This window comes from Ziziphus jujuba, chromosome 6, assembly GCF_031755915.1.
Source record: "Ziziphus jujuba cultivar Dongzao chromosome 6, ASM3175591v1".
Taxonomy (NCBI): domain Eukaryota; kingdom Viridiplantae; phylum Streptophyta; class Magnoliopsida; order Rosales; family Rhamnaceae; genus Ziziphus; species Ziziphus jujuba.
In genome coordinates, this window is record NC_083384.1 from 17962776 (window position 1) to 17980278 (window position 17503).

General features: G+C 33.4%; 1 pseudogene; it reads right to left on the reverse strand.

Annotated features, from left to right (window-relative positions):
• Nucleotides 1-1514: 1514 nt before the first annotated feature.
• Nucleotides 1515-14613, reverse strand: LOC107410931 (laccase-17-like; annotated as a pseudogene).
• Between the last annotated feature and the right edge of the window lie 2890 nt (nucleotides 14614-17503).

Below are 17503 nucleotides of genomic sequence, written 5' to 3' on the forward strand. Positions count from 1 at the left end.
AGAGGTTCCATGAAAAATCAAAACTTCTAAAATGAGAATTCCTAATATATATGCCATTAATTATTAGTTAGCTAATCGAAAAAGTAGTTAAGATAATATACCCATCAAGTAAGGTTTAGTGGTTCAATCTTAGACGTACTGACCATATATGAAATATCATGAAATGACTCATAAACATTGTAGCAAATCTAGTAGTGTTAGTAACCCATACATATATATGGTAACTAAGCAATGTTGAACAATTTTGGTTTCAAAACCAACTAGCATTGTGCATGATCAATCATTCAATATTTGAACATTGTACTGTTCAGTAACGCTCGCATGTAAGAATAAAGATAAAAACAAGGCATTTCAGGACCTCTCGTGATCGTTTTCATTGTTCCTTTTTGGCCAGTGGATATTATTTGGACTAACCAGAGATGAACTAATTCTATGCGGAAATTAACTTATATTCTATTTTGGATTAGGATTCTATCCTTATTTTTCTGTTTCAATTTTTACAAAATGAACTTAGAAGGAAAAGAAAATTAGTTTTTTAAATTATCAGATGGCATATATCATTGGTCAAATAAGGATAAAGACAAGAAAATGACACAGAATAGTTGGATTTTTACTCTTTTTTTTTTTTTTTTTTTTTTAGGAATAAGATTAGTCAAATCCCTATTGTGCGCACTTTACTATAATGGTTTATTTATATCATTCGAAAGAAATATGAATGATTTCTGACAATTATTATGCTCTTTGATAACTATGATGCGCTTTGCACTTGAATTTATCAAGTGCCTAATTTGAAAGATTTTCCTTTTTGTGCTACAAAGTACAAAATTTATGTTTTTTCATGTTACTTTAGTAATTAGGTATTAATTTTTTGAGTGGTAAATCAAATATGTCATATGATGACCATGGTCCTACTCTTCTATGGTATATTCATATAGATTTTGTTAGACAGAATAAGAAACGGATAATGTTATGTTGTGGTATAGATAATACAGATTTTGTTAGACAGAATAAGAAACGGATAATGTTATGTTATGGTATAGATATACATATATAGATTTTTTTAGATAGAATAAAAAAGGAGAATGTTTTGCTGATACCATAATATAGCAAAGTTATACAAGCCAAATCTTTGCAGCACCAAACTGCTCTTAGTGATGGTCGATTTTTAATTTGTTTGGTAGACAATTTTGGAATCATGCGAGTACATTCATGTGTTAATAACATTTACTCAATTTATATATTTTCATATTAAAACATAATTTCTTGCCAATATTATTGAGCTTCTCTCTCAACAAAATATTTTCATATTATTATAAAAAAATAAAAATAAAAAAAGAGTCTCACTTTTTTCCTTTCCTCAACCGCATATAAAATAAATAAATAAAATTGTTGAATTTTTTCAAAACTTACGCGATACAAGCCACCTAAGAATGAAGTTGGATTACAAAATTATCAGGGAAAACAATTATTTTGTCCAGGATAAATATTCTAGTAGATCATGAGTTAGTCAAACATCAACATTTGGGAAGATCTGGTGGTCGACGAAGCAATTTTTGATTGGGAAGTTTGCCATCTAGAACGCATCAAGTCATCTTCAACCCCCAACTTGTCTGGATCTCAAGGTGAAAATGCATGAACCATACACCTATACACACAGATATTCATCATCATTAAAGTAGTTAAAAATTGAAGATCTAAACTAAAACAGTTTCACTGATTTTTTTTTTACATTTAGTCTAAATTTAAGTTCATGTTAGTAAAAATTGCTATTAACTAGTGTCTAATTGTATAACATATAGTTTGAAAAACTAGGATCCTTAATTGATCAACCTTACATATATATATATATATATATATAACAAAATCAATTTTATAACTATTAAAAAAAAATCAATTTTAATCTCGAAATCTAATACAAATATTAATTATACCAAACTAACCCAGATTATTTGCTAGGAACTGAATAGCAACCCACCCACCAGAAGGCACACCTAAAGTACTGTCAATAGGACCAACCAAATTGAAATTTGAAGGGTCTTTATTTGGATCAAAATTCCCAAATCCTTGGCCAACAACAAAGGTACTAAATCCATGAAGATGGAGAGGGTGGGTTCAGCACCAAGAATGCTTGTGTCCTGCATGACCAAGTCCACACTAGTATTAAAAGGAAGAACCACAGGCCTTGTCCCATTACTTACCATTATATTGTTTACTGGAGTTCCCGTATAATTAAAAGGAATTAAGGGACTAATTGGAAAATCCTACGAGTAAACCCCAAATGATTGTCCAAAGAAATGGCTTTGGAGTGAAGCAGCAAACATTGTTCCAATAGGACCTTGGCATGTTTGGTTATACTGAGAAGTACTATAAGGGTTTGTTTTGAGGTCTAGTGTGAAGAAAAAATATTTATCAACCTGTTTTGAAACACTGGCAGGGAATTAAGCAATGGCTAAGCTATGAAGTGTTGATGTGAAATTTATTGCAAAAGAAGTGTCATTTAGAGCAGGTAAAATTGGTTTAAAAAAAGAAAGTTTTTTCTTTGAAAATGTTGAATGAGTGGTATTGGAAGAAGGTTTATATATTAAGATATGAGCAACCGTAGAATTATCAAAAGTACCAAGGCCTAAAACATAAGGTCTACCAGTCATGAAAAATGTAGCATTTGGAAACTTTGGTTTGGTTTTAAGAATAACATTTGTGGTCTGTCCAGGGTGTTGTGATCCTTTGATCACAAAAAATACATAAAACCAACACAAAAACAAAGAAAGATAAAAAAAGCACGAAAATTGAGAAGAAAAAGATGTATTATTTACTATGAAATTTATGCACAAAAAACTTCTATAAAACTCTCTTTGGAGTCTCAAAAACCTGTGTTGTTTCTCATGTGTGTTATATAATACAAGACTAAAACTAAACATCTATTTATAATGCTCTCTAGGGTTGAAACCCTAATGGGTCGGGCTTTAGGAGAAAAAAGGCTGGACTCCCATTATTCTCCCCATTTAGCCGCATTTCAAAAGCTTGATGGTCACTTACTATCTATACCAGCTATGTCTCTACACTACTTCAACTTCTCTAGTGTAACAACCTTTGTAAACATATCTGCTGGATTCTTCTTTATGTGAATCTTCACTAATATGAGCAATTTATGCTCTATCACATCACCTAGCCAATGATAGCGGATATCAATATGCTTTGTTTAGGAATGATACGTTGAATTCTTGCTCAAATCCATAGCACTTTGGATGGCACAATGTATTTTATAGTCATTCTGCTTGATGTCCAATTCATGGAGTAAATGCTTTAACCACATCATCTCTTTACTAGCTTCCACTGCAGCAATGTGCTATACTGCTGTCGTGGATAAAGCTACACACTTTTGTAATCTTGATTGCCATGAAACAACTCCTCCAGCAAAAGTCTAAAAATAACCTAAAGTGGATTTCCTACTATCAAGGTCTCTAGCCATATCTGCATCTGTATAGCCTTGTAGAACTGGATCACCTTCCCCATAACATAAGCATACTTTTGATGTACCCTTAAGATATTTGAGAATCCACTTGACTGCTTCCCAGTGTTCCTTTCTAGAATTTGAAAGAAATCTGCTCACGGTACCAATTGCATGAGCAATGTCTGGTTTAGTACACACCATTGCATACATTAGACTTCCCACCATTGAAAAATAAGGCTTTGAAGTCATCTCCTCTATCTCTACTTTGGATGAGAGGTACGATCTCTTGCTTAACTTGAAATCATTTGCTAATGGAATGCTAACTAGTTTGGACTTCTCCACGCTAAATCTCTTTATCACTCTTTTGACATACTTCTCCTGAGATAGCTATAACTTATGATTCTTCCTATCTCGGGCTATTTGTATTTCTAAAATCTGTTAAGCAATTCCTAAGTCTTCCATATCGAATGACTTAGAAAGTTCCTTCTTCAACTGACTAATTGTCATTGCATCTTGTTCGACGATCAACATATCATCTACATATAGCAAAAGTGCAATGAAATCTCCATCTGAAAATCTTTGAATATAAACACACTAGTCTGCATTTGTCTTTTTGTATCCTTGACTCACCATAAAAGAGTTAAACATCTTGTACCACTGCCTAGGTACTTGCTTAAGGCCATACAAGCTCTTCTTTACCTTGCAAATGAGGTTTTTTTTCCCTGAAAGCACAAAACATTTTGGCTACTCCATATAAATGTCCTCATGCAAATCACCATGAAGGAACGCTATTTTCATATCCATCTGCTCAAGCTCTTGGTCTAGATAGATTACCAAACCAAGAATAACTCGTATTGAAGTCATTTTCACCACTGGTGAGAAAATCTTATCAAAATCAATTCCTTTCTTTTGAAGGAAACCTTTGATGACTAATTAGGCTTTGTGCTTCACCACATGTCCGCTGCCATCTTTCTTGAGCTTGAATACCCATTTATTCTTCAACGCCTTCTTTACTTTTGGAAGCTTAACCAACTCATAAGTACAGTTCTTCTGGAAAGATTCCATCTCATCTTGCATTGCATGTAGCCATTTTTCTCTGTCTTGATGAGAATTAGCTTCCTAAAACCTCTTTGGCTCCCCCTCTTCAGTAAGCAGAATATATTGAGATTCTGGATATCTTCTTTATGGAATACAGCCTCATTCAGATCTTCGGAGAGGTGTACCATCATTTGACTGTTACGATGGTCCTGCAACTTCTTGTTTTTGAGTATCTCCTACTTAACATCATTTTCTCTCTCCTATTTGCTTCTGGTAGTTCTCTATACACCTTGTCATCATCTATGATGGGTTATGTTGGTTCTGGATCATGAACGAAATCATAGGCACTAGTACCAAAATACTTCAAAGGCTTTTCAATGTTTTCTATAGTCTGGTTTTCATGAATTTCTACATTCCTGCTTCTAATAATCTTATTTGCCTTTGGATCCTTTAATCTATATCTGAATTCTTCATCTTCATATCTAATAAAGATGCATGCAGTAATCCTTGCATCGGGCTTCTGTCTAAGCTCCTTGGATATATGTGCAAAAGCTAAACAACCAAATACTCTAAAATGAGAGTATGAGGGATTCTTACCAGACCTCACTTTCTCCAGAATTTCAAAATTCAATGGTGCTAATGGCGATTTGTTAATCAAATAGCAGGTGACACAAACAGCTTCTCCCTAGAATGACTTTATCAGCTTAGCCATACTGATCATACTTCTTACCTCCTCCATAATCGTACTGTTCATTCTCTCGGCTACACCATTATGTTGTGGGGTGCGATGGACATTTTCTCATACCAAATTCCTTGTCCTCTATAATAGGCATTAAACTCTCATAAAGTATACTCACCTCCATTTTCTGAGCAAAGACACTTCAACTTCTTTCCTATCTCATGCTCTACCATGGCATGGAATTCTTTGAAGTTATCTAAAACTTAATCCTTCATCTTCAAGAAATAAACCTACACCTTTTGAGAAGCAGCATCTATAAAGGTCAGGAAATATTTATTACCACCTAGAGATTCCTCATCCAAAGGACCATAAACGTCTGAGAACAACAAACTAAGCAATTTTGATATTCTTATTGAAGAGGATTTAAATGAGACTCAATGTTACTTACCATAAAAACAATGATTACAAGGATCTAGTACAGCATCCTTAGAAATACTGATAAGCTTCTTTTTCATCAATGTAGACAACATTTTCTCGTTCATATGACCGAGTCTTTGGTGCCATAGATTTTTAGATAGCTCTCCATCTGTAATGTTAAGGCTGTCTGCATAAATTTTCACATTATTCTTGTAAAGTGTTCCACAAATATGTCCTCAAGCACCAACCATAGCATCTTTTGTCATTTTCATGTGCTGTTATAAAAGTGGTTGCCAAAGCCTTCCTTGTTAAAGGCAATTCTTGAAAGCAGATTGAGCCAAAGGTTTCGAACATGTAGGATATCCTTCAAAGTAATTATATGTCCAACATTGGTCTTTATCTGAACATCACCAGTTCTAACGATCTTAGCGAAACTGTTATTTCCCATTTTCATTGTGCCAAAGTTCCTTGCTTTATATGTTTTGAAAAACTCTATATGCGGAGTAACATGGTATGCTACAGTATCTACTATATACGCGACTTTTTGGCTTGAAGTGTGAAGGCGTGATTCTTCATGTGTGGAACAATATGCCATTTCTCCTCTAACAGTGACCAAAGTTTCACCATCCTTCTTTAGCTGGTTGCTTTTATGCCCCATCTCTTGCAATATCTTCCTACAGTACTTCTTCAAGTGACCTTCTCGGCCACAATAATGACACTTATATATTGGCCTCCTTCCATCTGTAGATTTGCCTTTATTATGGCTCTTGCCTCTCTGTCTGTCATGAGTACTTCTTACTGTCTCTCCCATTTCTCTGTCACAAAAGCATGTGATTGATCATTGTCCATGTCCTTTCTCCTTGCCTCCTTATCAAACAGGGCATCCATCATTATAGCTATGGTAAGTTTGCCGTTAGGGCCGAAATACTAAGAGAGACTACTAGTGTCTCCAAGCTATCTGGCAGAGAGCTAAAAACAAAAGGTGCATGTTCCCCATCCCCTAGTTGTAACTCCACTGTAGACAATTGGTTTACCAAGTTCTGAAACATACTGGTGTTAAACAAGTTCTATTCTTTAACTTCAAATTCACCAAACCTCTCATCAACAAAGCTTTATTCCGAGCAGTTTTGGCTCGGTACACGTCCTCCAACTTCTTCTAGAGGGTATATGCATCTGTCTCATGTGCAACATGATGGAAAGACATTATGGTAAATCCATTGTCGGATTTGACCAATCGTTTTCCTTTTCATCTTCTTCCATTCTGCTTCTTTGGTGGGATTAGGATTCCTTCCTTTGGCATCCAAGGGGTCAAACAAATCCTTGCAATTTAGAAGATCTTCCATTCGAGGTCTCCAAAGTGCGTAGTTGGTGGCAATAAGTTTGATCATAGCTCCTAAATATGACTAGTCCATTGACATCTTGCCATACAATAAATTTATAAGAAAATGGGAGCTGAATTGAGTCCACCAATGCATCTGAGATGGATAAAAATGTTGGATTTGACTCTTCTCGGATCAAAATCTAAATATCCACAATTGTGGATCAAAGTGCAATTTCCAAAAGTTTTGGATCAAACTAAAAATACCAAAACTTTAGGGAAAAACCTACAAATACCAATAATATAGAGGTATTTCTACAATTTCAGAAAAGTCTGGATTGATGCTGACATGGCAGATGATGTGCCAGGCCAGATGATATCACCACATGATAGGTGAGCTGGCGGATGCACAGCTCGTCTCTAGAACTCAAGATGCAGCTCAAACAGGCTCAAGGGCTTGGCTAGTAGCTCCGCTTGACTTAGGTGCATGGATGGGGCACAGAACATTGATCGACATGTGAAAAAACTTGCACAAAAAATTTGACCCGTGCCTGTTGCGGATGAAGAGCTCGTTCTCTTCATTTTAATGAGATCTACCTCCTGGTATGCTCGAACATTTTGTTTAAGCTTCTGGACAACGAACCCTACTTCTAGATCTTGGCTCTGATACCACTTGTTATGATCCTTTGATTATGAAAAATACACAAAACCAACACAAAAACAAAGAGAAACAAAAAAGCACAAAAATTGAGAAGAAAAAGACATATTTTTTATTATGAAATTTATACACAAGAAAGCATCTCTAAAACTCTCTTTTGAGTCTTAAAAACTTGTGTTATCTCTAATGTGTATTATATAATACATGATTGAAACTAATTATTTATTTATAATGCTCTCTAGGGTTGAAAACCCTAATGGGCCAAGCTATAGGAGAAAAGAGGTTGGACCCCCACACAGGAGTTATGAGAATTGTGTTAGTATCAAAAGGTTCTATACATATTGCATTGGCTTTGAACACTTTGAGGGTTTGATTTGTAATTTTGTAGATTGAGGGCAGCATTGATTATGTGAAGAAGATAAGTTTTTCCAGGCTTCATCTTCAACTTAAATGTATCCACAAAAAAAATTATGATCATCAATCATAATAACAATCTTTGGAACTTCTAACACCTTAAAATCTTTAACATGATTTTACACAAACTTTTTAGTTAATATTTGTTGCATACGTTAACTTTGTATAGGAAAATTTTTATGCTTACGGTTGTTATTGAATTCAAACCTAAGATTTAAATACTAAACCTATTTGAAATGCAGGACTAATTTGGATTAGATTGAACTTAATATTCAAGTTAATTTCGGGCACTTTTAAATTCAGCCAAATTTCAAATACTCTAGTCCAATCCAACTCAGTCATCCACTTTAAACTGGTTTTGAGAGTTTATGTTAATTCCATTTTCGTTCTCACTAGTTACATAAAAAATTGCTCTATATTTACATGAAGTAAAACTGATACCTTTTGCGGAGCAATTATACAATGGACTTGGCAGTCCATTAATGGTATAAGCATTAGAAACATTTGGACCTCCACCTGTTTACATCTTCTGGGTAATAACTGCCTCTGGGTCTACATTCCACCATTCTCTTGCAGTTGTAATTTATTTAATTCAACTAGGGCATAAAAAATGGGTAAAATTAAAGAAAGAGGAATTTAGCCAATTGTCCATGCAAATTAAGCCTCAACATAGATACCTTCTTTCTTTCATTTTCTTTCATCTACTCATATTCTTTTTGCTATTTCAATTTTACCCTTATCAACAACCCACCCACGACGTTTGATCTCCCCCCCCCCCCAACATTTAATCTCTCTCTCTCTCTCTCTCTCTCCCCCCCTTCTCTTTACTACTTCCTAACTCAACTTACATTTTACTAAATCAAAATCTCTGTTATTCAATCCAATAAAAAAAAAATAAAGACAAAATTGATTCCACAATTTAATTTCAACTGCAACTTCCCTTTCCTTCCCTTATATCAAATCAAGAAGTTTATCTATGGTAGAGATAGGGAAGGTTGCATAAGAGTTCATCAATGGAGAACCAAAATTAGAAGTATTGAAGCATTATGGTTTGATCTTAAATTATAAATTTAATATCTCATTCGTCTTTATCAACTATATATGTTAATAGCTGGTAACTTTAAGAGTAATTACGCTTAAATCTTAACATATTTCATTATCATTGAATTGACTTTTTTTCCATTCTACTTGTTACAAAAATACATTTAACATTGTTCAATCATTATAACCAAGTTGTACAATCACTTTTTAATTTAAGCTTTTATTATGGAAAAAATTTAAAGTTTTACGATCTTGCTAAATAATTGAAGGTGGTGCCAAAAAGAGATTTATTTCATATTCATAAATTAACTTTTCCTATCAATGACATGAATTTCAATGATACTTTTTAATGATAGAACTTATAATTTAAGTAAAGAAGGTACTTGGATATACCAAAATCTAAAAATGAAGATTGTATATATAAAAACGAATTCTACATTGGTAGAACTCAAAGATATCATCTACAATGCTCTTAATTTGGATTCTATGCAATATCATTTAATCTTGAAGTTTATATACTATATATGTTTGTCATGTGAGCTGTATATAGTAAACATTGATGGTGATGTGCAAGGTTTTATAGATGAGTATACTTCACACCTCAAAATAGATCTCCACTTATTGTTGATGTGTCACCCAAGATCCCACAATTTAATAATCATGAAGATAGCAATATGCATAGAATACCTCAAAATGTGCATGGAAGACATTTGCTTTAGGTAGTGGATCATGCTCTATTGCGGTCACTAAAAGACTGACATCTATTGCCTTACTAAATCAAGTTCCAAAGCCAGCAATATATATCCTCGAAGCTAGAATGCATTCCTTAATGATTGAACATCATATTCCTAAAACTAAAGTACGAGCCTTGAAACTCAAATTCCTAAAAACAATGTGCAAAATATGGTATACAATCATGAGTATGAGTGCTTTAAGATAAATGATTTGAATGGATATAGTAGACATGATGATGAAAACCCACCCATATCAATACTAACAACTATACACTGGAGTGCTGATCCTCTGCAATTGAAGACTGGACCAATTACTAGGGCTCAAGCTAAGAGAAATGGACCTGGTAAGCTATTTTGGTGCATTTGAGGACTCTGGGTAGCAAAAGACAAGTTTGTAAGTTTATGAATGTGGTTGAGCTTTTTCAGAAGTCACAAAATCATGTCAAGATCGTGGAAAGAGTGATCAAGTATGCATGAAGCGCACAAGCTTCAACATGGCCGGTTTTACTTATTTGGGCACTGGGAAGGACTTTTCTTTTAATCCAAGCCAACTTTGATCATTCCAATCAATGGCAACGTGTGGGGACAAGATCTTATCCTATTTAGCATCTTACATGGTATGTTGGATCTGATTTGGAGCCTAAACTAGCTGGTGATTAGAAAAATAGCTTATTTGGAAAGCTAGTCAACTACTTTCCAAATCTGAAATTTGACATTTGTTTGAGGAAATAGTATTTTATTATTTTATTTTTTTTAATTACTTGCTGGAAAAATTAATTTAGAAAGGTCAGTATTTAATATTTTTTATTGTAAATTAATTAATTGCTCATTAAAAGCTAAGGAATTAATTAATACAAATTAGATAAGGAAAGATACACAAAATTCGGCCTCATCATTGTTTCAAGCTTATTGGCCGGTTTAACCTATTCTTTTTAGGATTTGTTTTGTCACTCTAACGTATTTAAGGGCTTACTATCTCAATAATAGACACAGCATTATTCATACGGAAAATTACTTGTGAGAAAAAAATTCTCTTTGTTCTCTTAGAACACCTAAAACATCGAATACAGAACGAATGTCTTAGTTTGACTTGTCAATAGGATCATCCATGACCTATTATGGCATCTTCGATATACCAAATCACAAATGGATTACAGGTCAAGGTGACCATTAGAATCTGAACCTAATTTCAATCTGGGCTAATTTAATACGGGTTTAGGAGCAAATCGACCTAAGTTCATATCATGATTATGAAAATGATGTATAAAATGAGGTAAACAATGATCTAAATGAAGATGGGGTTACATGAGATGAGTTGGACCCAACATACCTGTGATGATAGTTGTCATGGTGATGCTCTTTATGGTAATAGTCCAATTGGTAATATTCATGATTAGGACAGTAATATTCCTCGTGATTATATGAGTAATGACAACTATCATGGTGATGCTACTCCCGATAATAGCCCAATTAGTAATATTCATTATGAGAACATTGATGATAGCGACATTCTTGGTATTTATACTAGCCACGTGAATGATTCGACTCATAATGACAACCATGTGCAAATTATTCAGGTTTCAACTTTATCAATGTCTACACATATGGCCAACCATTATTGTTTAATGAAGGTGAAGCCATTCAGGAGAACCAATTATTTACTAATAAGAATAAGTTACACAAGAAGCTTTGTTTAATAAGCAATGAGGAGAAATTTTGAATTCAAGTTGCAAAAAACAGATAATGGTCGATGTGAGGTAATCGGTGTGAATGATAATGCAAATGGTGATAAATGCTACAAATGTACAAGGAGAAAATACAGAGTCCTTCATGATTAAAGTATTCTAAAATAACCATAATTTCTCTTTAAATATCATGAAGCATGATCATTATCAAGCAACAAGTTCAATTATTAGAGACATTATTCGCTATGGTAACATATATGCAGCTAAAAAATTTCTACTTTCAAGTTTGTGAGGAATGCCTAAAGAGTCATATGCAAAACTTCCTTTATAGAGTTATGTTTTAAAGAGCAAAAATATGAGAACCTTTACTCAAATTGAAACTAGCAATCAAAATAGATTTCTATATTGTTTTTATGGCAGTTAGAATTATCATTAGAGGGTTCTGTCATATGAGGCATATTAAAGCAGATGGAATGATATGAACCTAAGTCGACTCGCCCTTAAACCCACATTATATTAGCCCGGATCTCAATTAAGTTCAAGTTCTTATGGGAAAACCTTAACCCCTAACCAACCTGTGACTAGAAATCTTGGTATAATGAAGATGCCACAATAAGTTATGGAAGTCTTATTGATAAGTCAAAACTACAACACTCACTCTCTAATGGTGTTTTAGGTGTTCAGAGAGAACAAAAAAAATTCTATCTCACAATTAATTTTCTGAATAATATTGAAGACAATTTTTCATTGAAAATAAGCCTTTAAATAGGCTTTGAAAGAAAAAAATAAAACCCTGAAAGGATTAGGAAATTTCGGCCAACATAGAATCAAATTAGGAAATTGCCTAATTTCACACCCTTTCCTAATCTAATTTGTATTAATTAATTCCTTAATTTTGAAAAAGAATTAATTAATTTACAATTAAAATAATAAAATTATAACTTTTCTAAAGTAATTTTTCAGCAAAATAATTAAATAAAACAAAAATAAATGCTAGTTTCCTAAAACAAAAAGTCAAAATCAAATTAGGAAACTAGTTAACTAGTTTAAGTACTAAGCTAACTTTGACTAATTTCTAGTTTGTAAAGGTTCCAAATCTGATCTAATGTGCCATGTCGGATGCCCAATAGGATTATTTATGATGCCCATATGTTACCCTTGATTGAAACAAAGAGAAAATGCTTAATCAGCAAAATACAGTAAAGCCAACAACAAAAACAGCAATTTCGGCCAAAAACTCCTCCTATGCGCAAATGCATTCCTTGATTGCTTTTACTTCTGCCTTGACTTGTTTTCATGAATTCTCAGTGATATCAATTGAGTTCAAAAAGTGTTGAACCCATTCCATACTGCTCAGAGTCCATATTTGCACCAAAATAGATACTCGGGTCCGTATCGGCCTTCACCACCTAGATGCATAAAACTGGTGTTATATCTTCGGATATGGATAAACCCTTTTGAGAATTGATAGCTCCCTGTATGAATCCAGCCATTTTTTCCTTAAATCTCTTGGCTTAAGCCCTAGTGACTGGCCTGGACTTCAATTGTATAAGATCTGCACCCCAGCGATTCTCATCATTCCCCTCCCTTTGAAAAGTATTTGCCCTCAAATCAAAATTATCACCTGCAACAAAAGGAGATAAATTAGAAATATTGAATGTAGCACTAGCATTATACTCACCCGGAAAGTCAAGCTTGTAGGCGATTTCATTGACCCACTCCAAGACTTGAAAAGGTCCATCCCCACATGGCGTAAGCTTCGACTTTCTTTGTTCAGGAAGCCTCTCCTTTAAATGTAACCAAATGCAATCTCCTGGGTCAAACACTATCACAACAAATCCTAGAAATACCAATTTAAATTTACAAAAATCACACCTTTTGAAGTTAGCAAATAACCTCTCGAAATTTTTCAAATTTCCACTAAGTAAAGCTCTCAACAATGCAGATAAAGTTCTATACAACAAAAGCGTCTTTAAATAAGCATCTTTATAAATCATGACCAGCAATGGTTTCTTGTTCAAAATTGCTTTATTAAAATCACAAAATCTAAGATTAAAATTTTTATTTTTCTTTTCCTTTCTTTCTTTTACTTTCGCACTCACGGATCCACCTCTTCCACTCTCACTCTCAGGTTTTGCTCTCTCTTTCTCTCTCTCGACCTTCTCTTTTTCTTTCCCCTCAAGTTTGAGTTTAGGACATTTATTTGGTTGGTCTTGTTTGGTTTTGCCCTCTTTAATGGTTCCAGTTTGACCTTTTTACCTTCAAACCTAATAACAATAGCATTCTCTCGACCATAATGTATAGCATCTTTATCAAATTTCTATGGTCTACCTAATAAAATATGTCCGGCATGCATAGACACAGCATTACACAAAACAACATCCACATATTTATCAATGCTAAATTTTACTATGGCTTGTTTGTTTACTTTCATTTCACCACTACCATTAAGCCATTGTAATCTATATGGTTTGGGATGTTTATTAGTTACTAAGTCTAATTTTTCAACCATAACATTACTAATTACATTTACAGAACTCCCATTATCAAGCATCATACTACAAATGTTACCTTGGATTTCACATCGGGTATGGAAAATGTTTTCTCTCTGAACTTGATCCTCATCCTTGTATACAATCAACACTCTCCTTGCCACCAAGCTCAATTCAGCATTTGAAGCCTTTAGGGTTTCGGTTTCATATTCAATTTCTTCCTCTTCATGCTCAGACTCAATTTCAACTTCATCACTATCAGATTCCTACTCGCCATTATCCGTCAACACCTTGATTCTTTGGTTTGGGCATTGGCTGGAAGTATGTCCTCATTCCTAGCACTTAAAGCAAACAATATCCCTAGTTCTTAAAGGCTTAGGATCATATTTATCTTCGGATTTGTATGCTTGAGTAGGTTCGGCCCTATCATCTCTCCTTGGCCGATTGATGCTCTCCTTAACTTGCTTTGGTATTGGCTTTGAATCATAGATGGGATTGCTTCTCCAAGAACTTGGATTTGTCCTCCCGCTACTTGTACCACCTTCAAACCTTGAATTTGTAACCCTCCTTTTGAATTGATTCTCAAGTTTGATAGCCACATGCAAGATCTCTTCCAATTTCACATATTTTTGTAATTCCAGTTGGTTGGTTATCTCTCGATTTAAACCACCCAAAAACCTTGCCATGGTTGCCTCACTATCCTCATTCATACTTGACCTCATCATGAGCATCTCCATCTCTTTGACTAGTTGACTAGTTTGACTACTAAGCTAACTTTGACTAATTTTCAGCTTATAAAGGCTCCAAATCTGATCCAATGTGTCATGTAGGATGCCAAATAGGATTATTTATGATGCCCATATGTTGCCCTTGATTGGAATAAAGAGAAAATGCTTAATCAGCAAAATACAGTAAAGTCAACAACAAAAACAGCAATTTCAGCCAAAAACTCCTCCTATGTGCAAATGCCTTCTTTAATTGCTTTTTCTTATGCCTTGACCTATTTCCATGAACTCTTAGTGATATCAATTGAGTTCAAAAAGTGTTGAACCCATTTTGTACTGTCCGGAGTCTATATTTGCACCAAAACAGCTACCTGGGTCTGTATCAGTCTTCACCACCTGGATGCAGTTTTCCATAATAATCCCACAACAACTGCACATATCATCTTGGTACAAATTTGCATGCCAAGAAGTAAAAAAGTGATGTTAATGCTATTATGTCGTTATTTAATGATGCATGCAGAGCATATATTGTTGAGGAATTTGATATGGTGATGACAGGACTAGAAATGGTTAGTATTCAAGTTGTACAATATCTCAAATAGGGTAATCCTGCCAAATAGGTTAAAACACAATTTCCTATCAATAGGTACAATATTATGACCACTAACATTGTAAAGCATGAATTCTATGCATCTTAATGCTAGCGATAAACTCATGTTGCCATGACTAGATCATATTCATGATTTATTCCAGAGGTGGTGGTATAAATGACAAAATAATGTAGCTACAATGCAAACTTCTATTGCTAATTAGTTGGAAAATATTATGCACCAGAGCTTGAATGATGCAAGAGGACTACATATCATTCCAATGAATCTATCTGAATGTTAGGTTGTTGACCATGGCTTGTTGGTTGGAGTAATCAATTTAGAAAGTAAGACACGTATGTGCAAGGAATTCGACATAGATGAATTTCCTTGCCTTCATGTATTTGCAACATATAACTAACTACATATTTCTCCACATACCTTTTGCTTTTGCACATTACTTAATTGATTCTCTCCATGATGATACGCAAAGACCATATATCCACTTGGAGAAAAATGCTTGTGGCATGCTCAAGATGATATCATAAATCACATTGTACTTCCACCTAAAATTGCCAAAAAGTCAGGAAGTCCAAGAAAGAAAAAGATCCTATCTCAAGGAGAGATCATTATCAATATAAATGCGGAAGGTGTAAATAGATCGGTCACAGTTAAAGAGCATGCTAGGACTATATACCACTTGATAGCACTACTAACGATCAACACCATTTAGGTCATAGTACTAAAGGAGGAAATTTGTCTATGAGTATGTTCTACAACTAGACTGTAAATTTGTTTATGCTATCTTAATGGTTGGAATGTACCTTATTACGTATATTTTAAGCTGGATGTGTATTTTATTTATGCTATATAAAAATTAACCAATGTTCTTTACATGTTATTAATAGTTACTAGATGTGTACTTTGTATTTAGTTTATGCTATCTTAATAGCCATTGGAAAAATTATCAATGGCAATTTTCTTTAGTTTTAATTTCATTTTCTTCTTACTTATTCCTTAAGTTACATTGATTCAACGTATCAATACAAATTCCTTACTGTCATACATAATAAAATAAACAATTCAATACAAATTCTATGATATCATACATAATATAAAAATAATTGTAATACCACATGGAGTATTATAAAAAACAAGTAGCACAAGGAAATGACAGAAAAAAGTATCAACAATACTAATAGGTGCCATCGGTAATTTTTAAGTTGTGATCATATGTATCAATAGAAATTCTATAATGTCATACATAACATTAAAATAATTGCAATACCATGTAGAGTATTATTTAAAAAAAAAACAAAAAAAAAAAAAGAGTACCATAAATTATCGAAATGTGTATTGAGAATATCAATACATGCAATTGGTAATTTTTCCAGCAAGTATGTTACTATTTGAAAAAATTACCAATAGAAACTATCATAATAATTTTCGATTGCACAGTTTTTCTTTTAATAGGTTAATTTGTTATTTTTTCCTTTTGTTTTTATTCATTTCTTAAGTTGCATTAATAGTATAATTATATGACATCATATAAAATATAAAAATAATTATAATACCACATGAAGTATAATAATAAAAAAAAGGTACGATAAAGAAATTATCAAAAGGTATATCGGGAATACATATAGGTTCCCTTGCTAAATTTTTCAGCTGGTATGTTTCTCTTTGAAAAAGTTAGCAATAGATGCTATTGTAATTACCAACTAGACATTGATAATTTTGGTTGTGCAATTTATTTTTTTGTTAATGGGTTAATTTGGTCTTTTTTAATTTCCTTTTCTTTTGATTTATTTCATTAGTTATGATTAAATGTACTAATACAAACTACACATCATTAACTAAACAAAGCTTGCAAATGTGATTTTGCCTCCATAACAAAACCCTACATCAACATATGAACTTTACATTAATCAGTTTGAGTAGCAAAATTGGAAAACATAGTATCTGAAGTGAAAAATTATTGAAATACATTCCATAGCATATTTCTTACTAAACAAATCTAGGTCATTCTTCTTAAATAAAAAAGCTTTACCACTACTCTTATACTCAATATAGTTCAAAGCAAACACGCCATAATAACCCCTGTAGTTTTCAAAACACATATAGGATCAAGGAAGTAGAAAAACAAATGTCTAAATATTGTAAAATTAATACAATATATAAAAGGACAAAGAGCCTATAGATGAAACCATGCCTATATGAAAAGTATCCCTTTTTTTTTTTCGACAAGACAACATTATCGACAA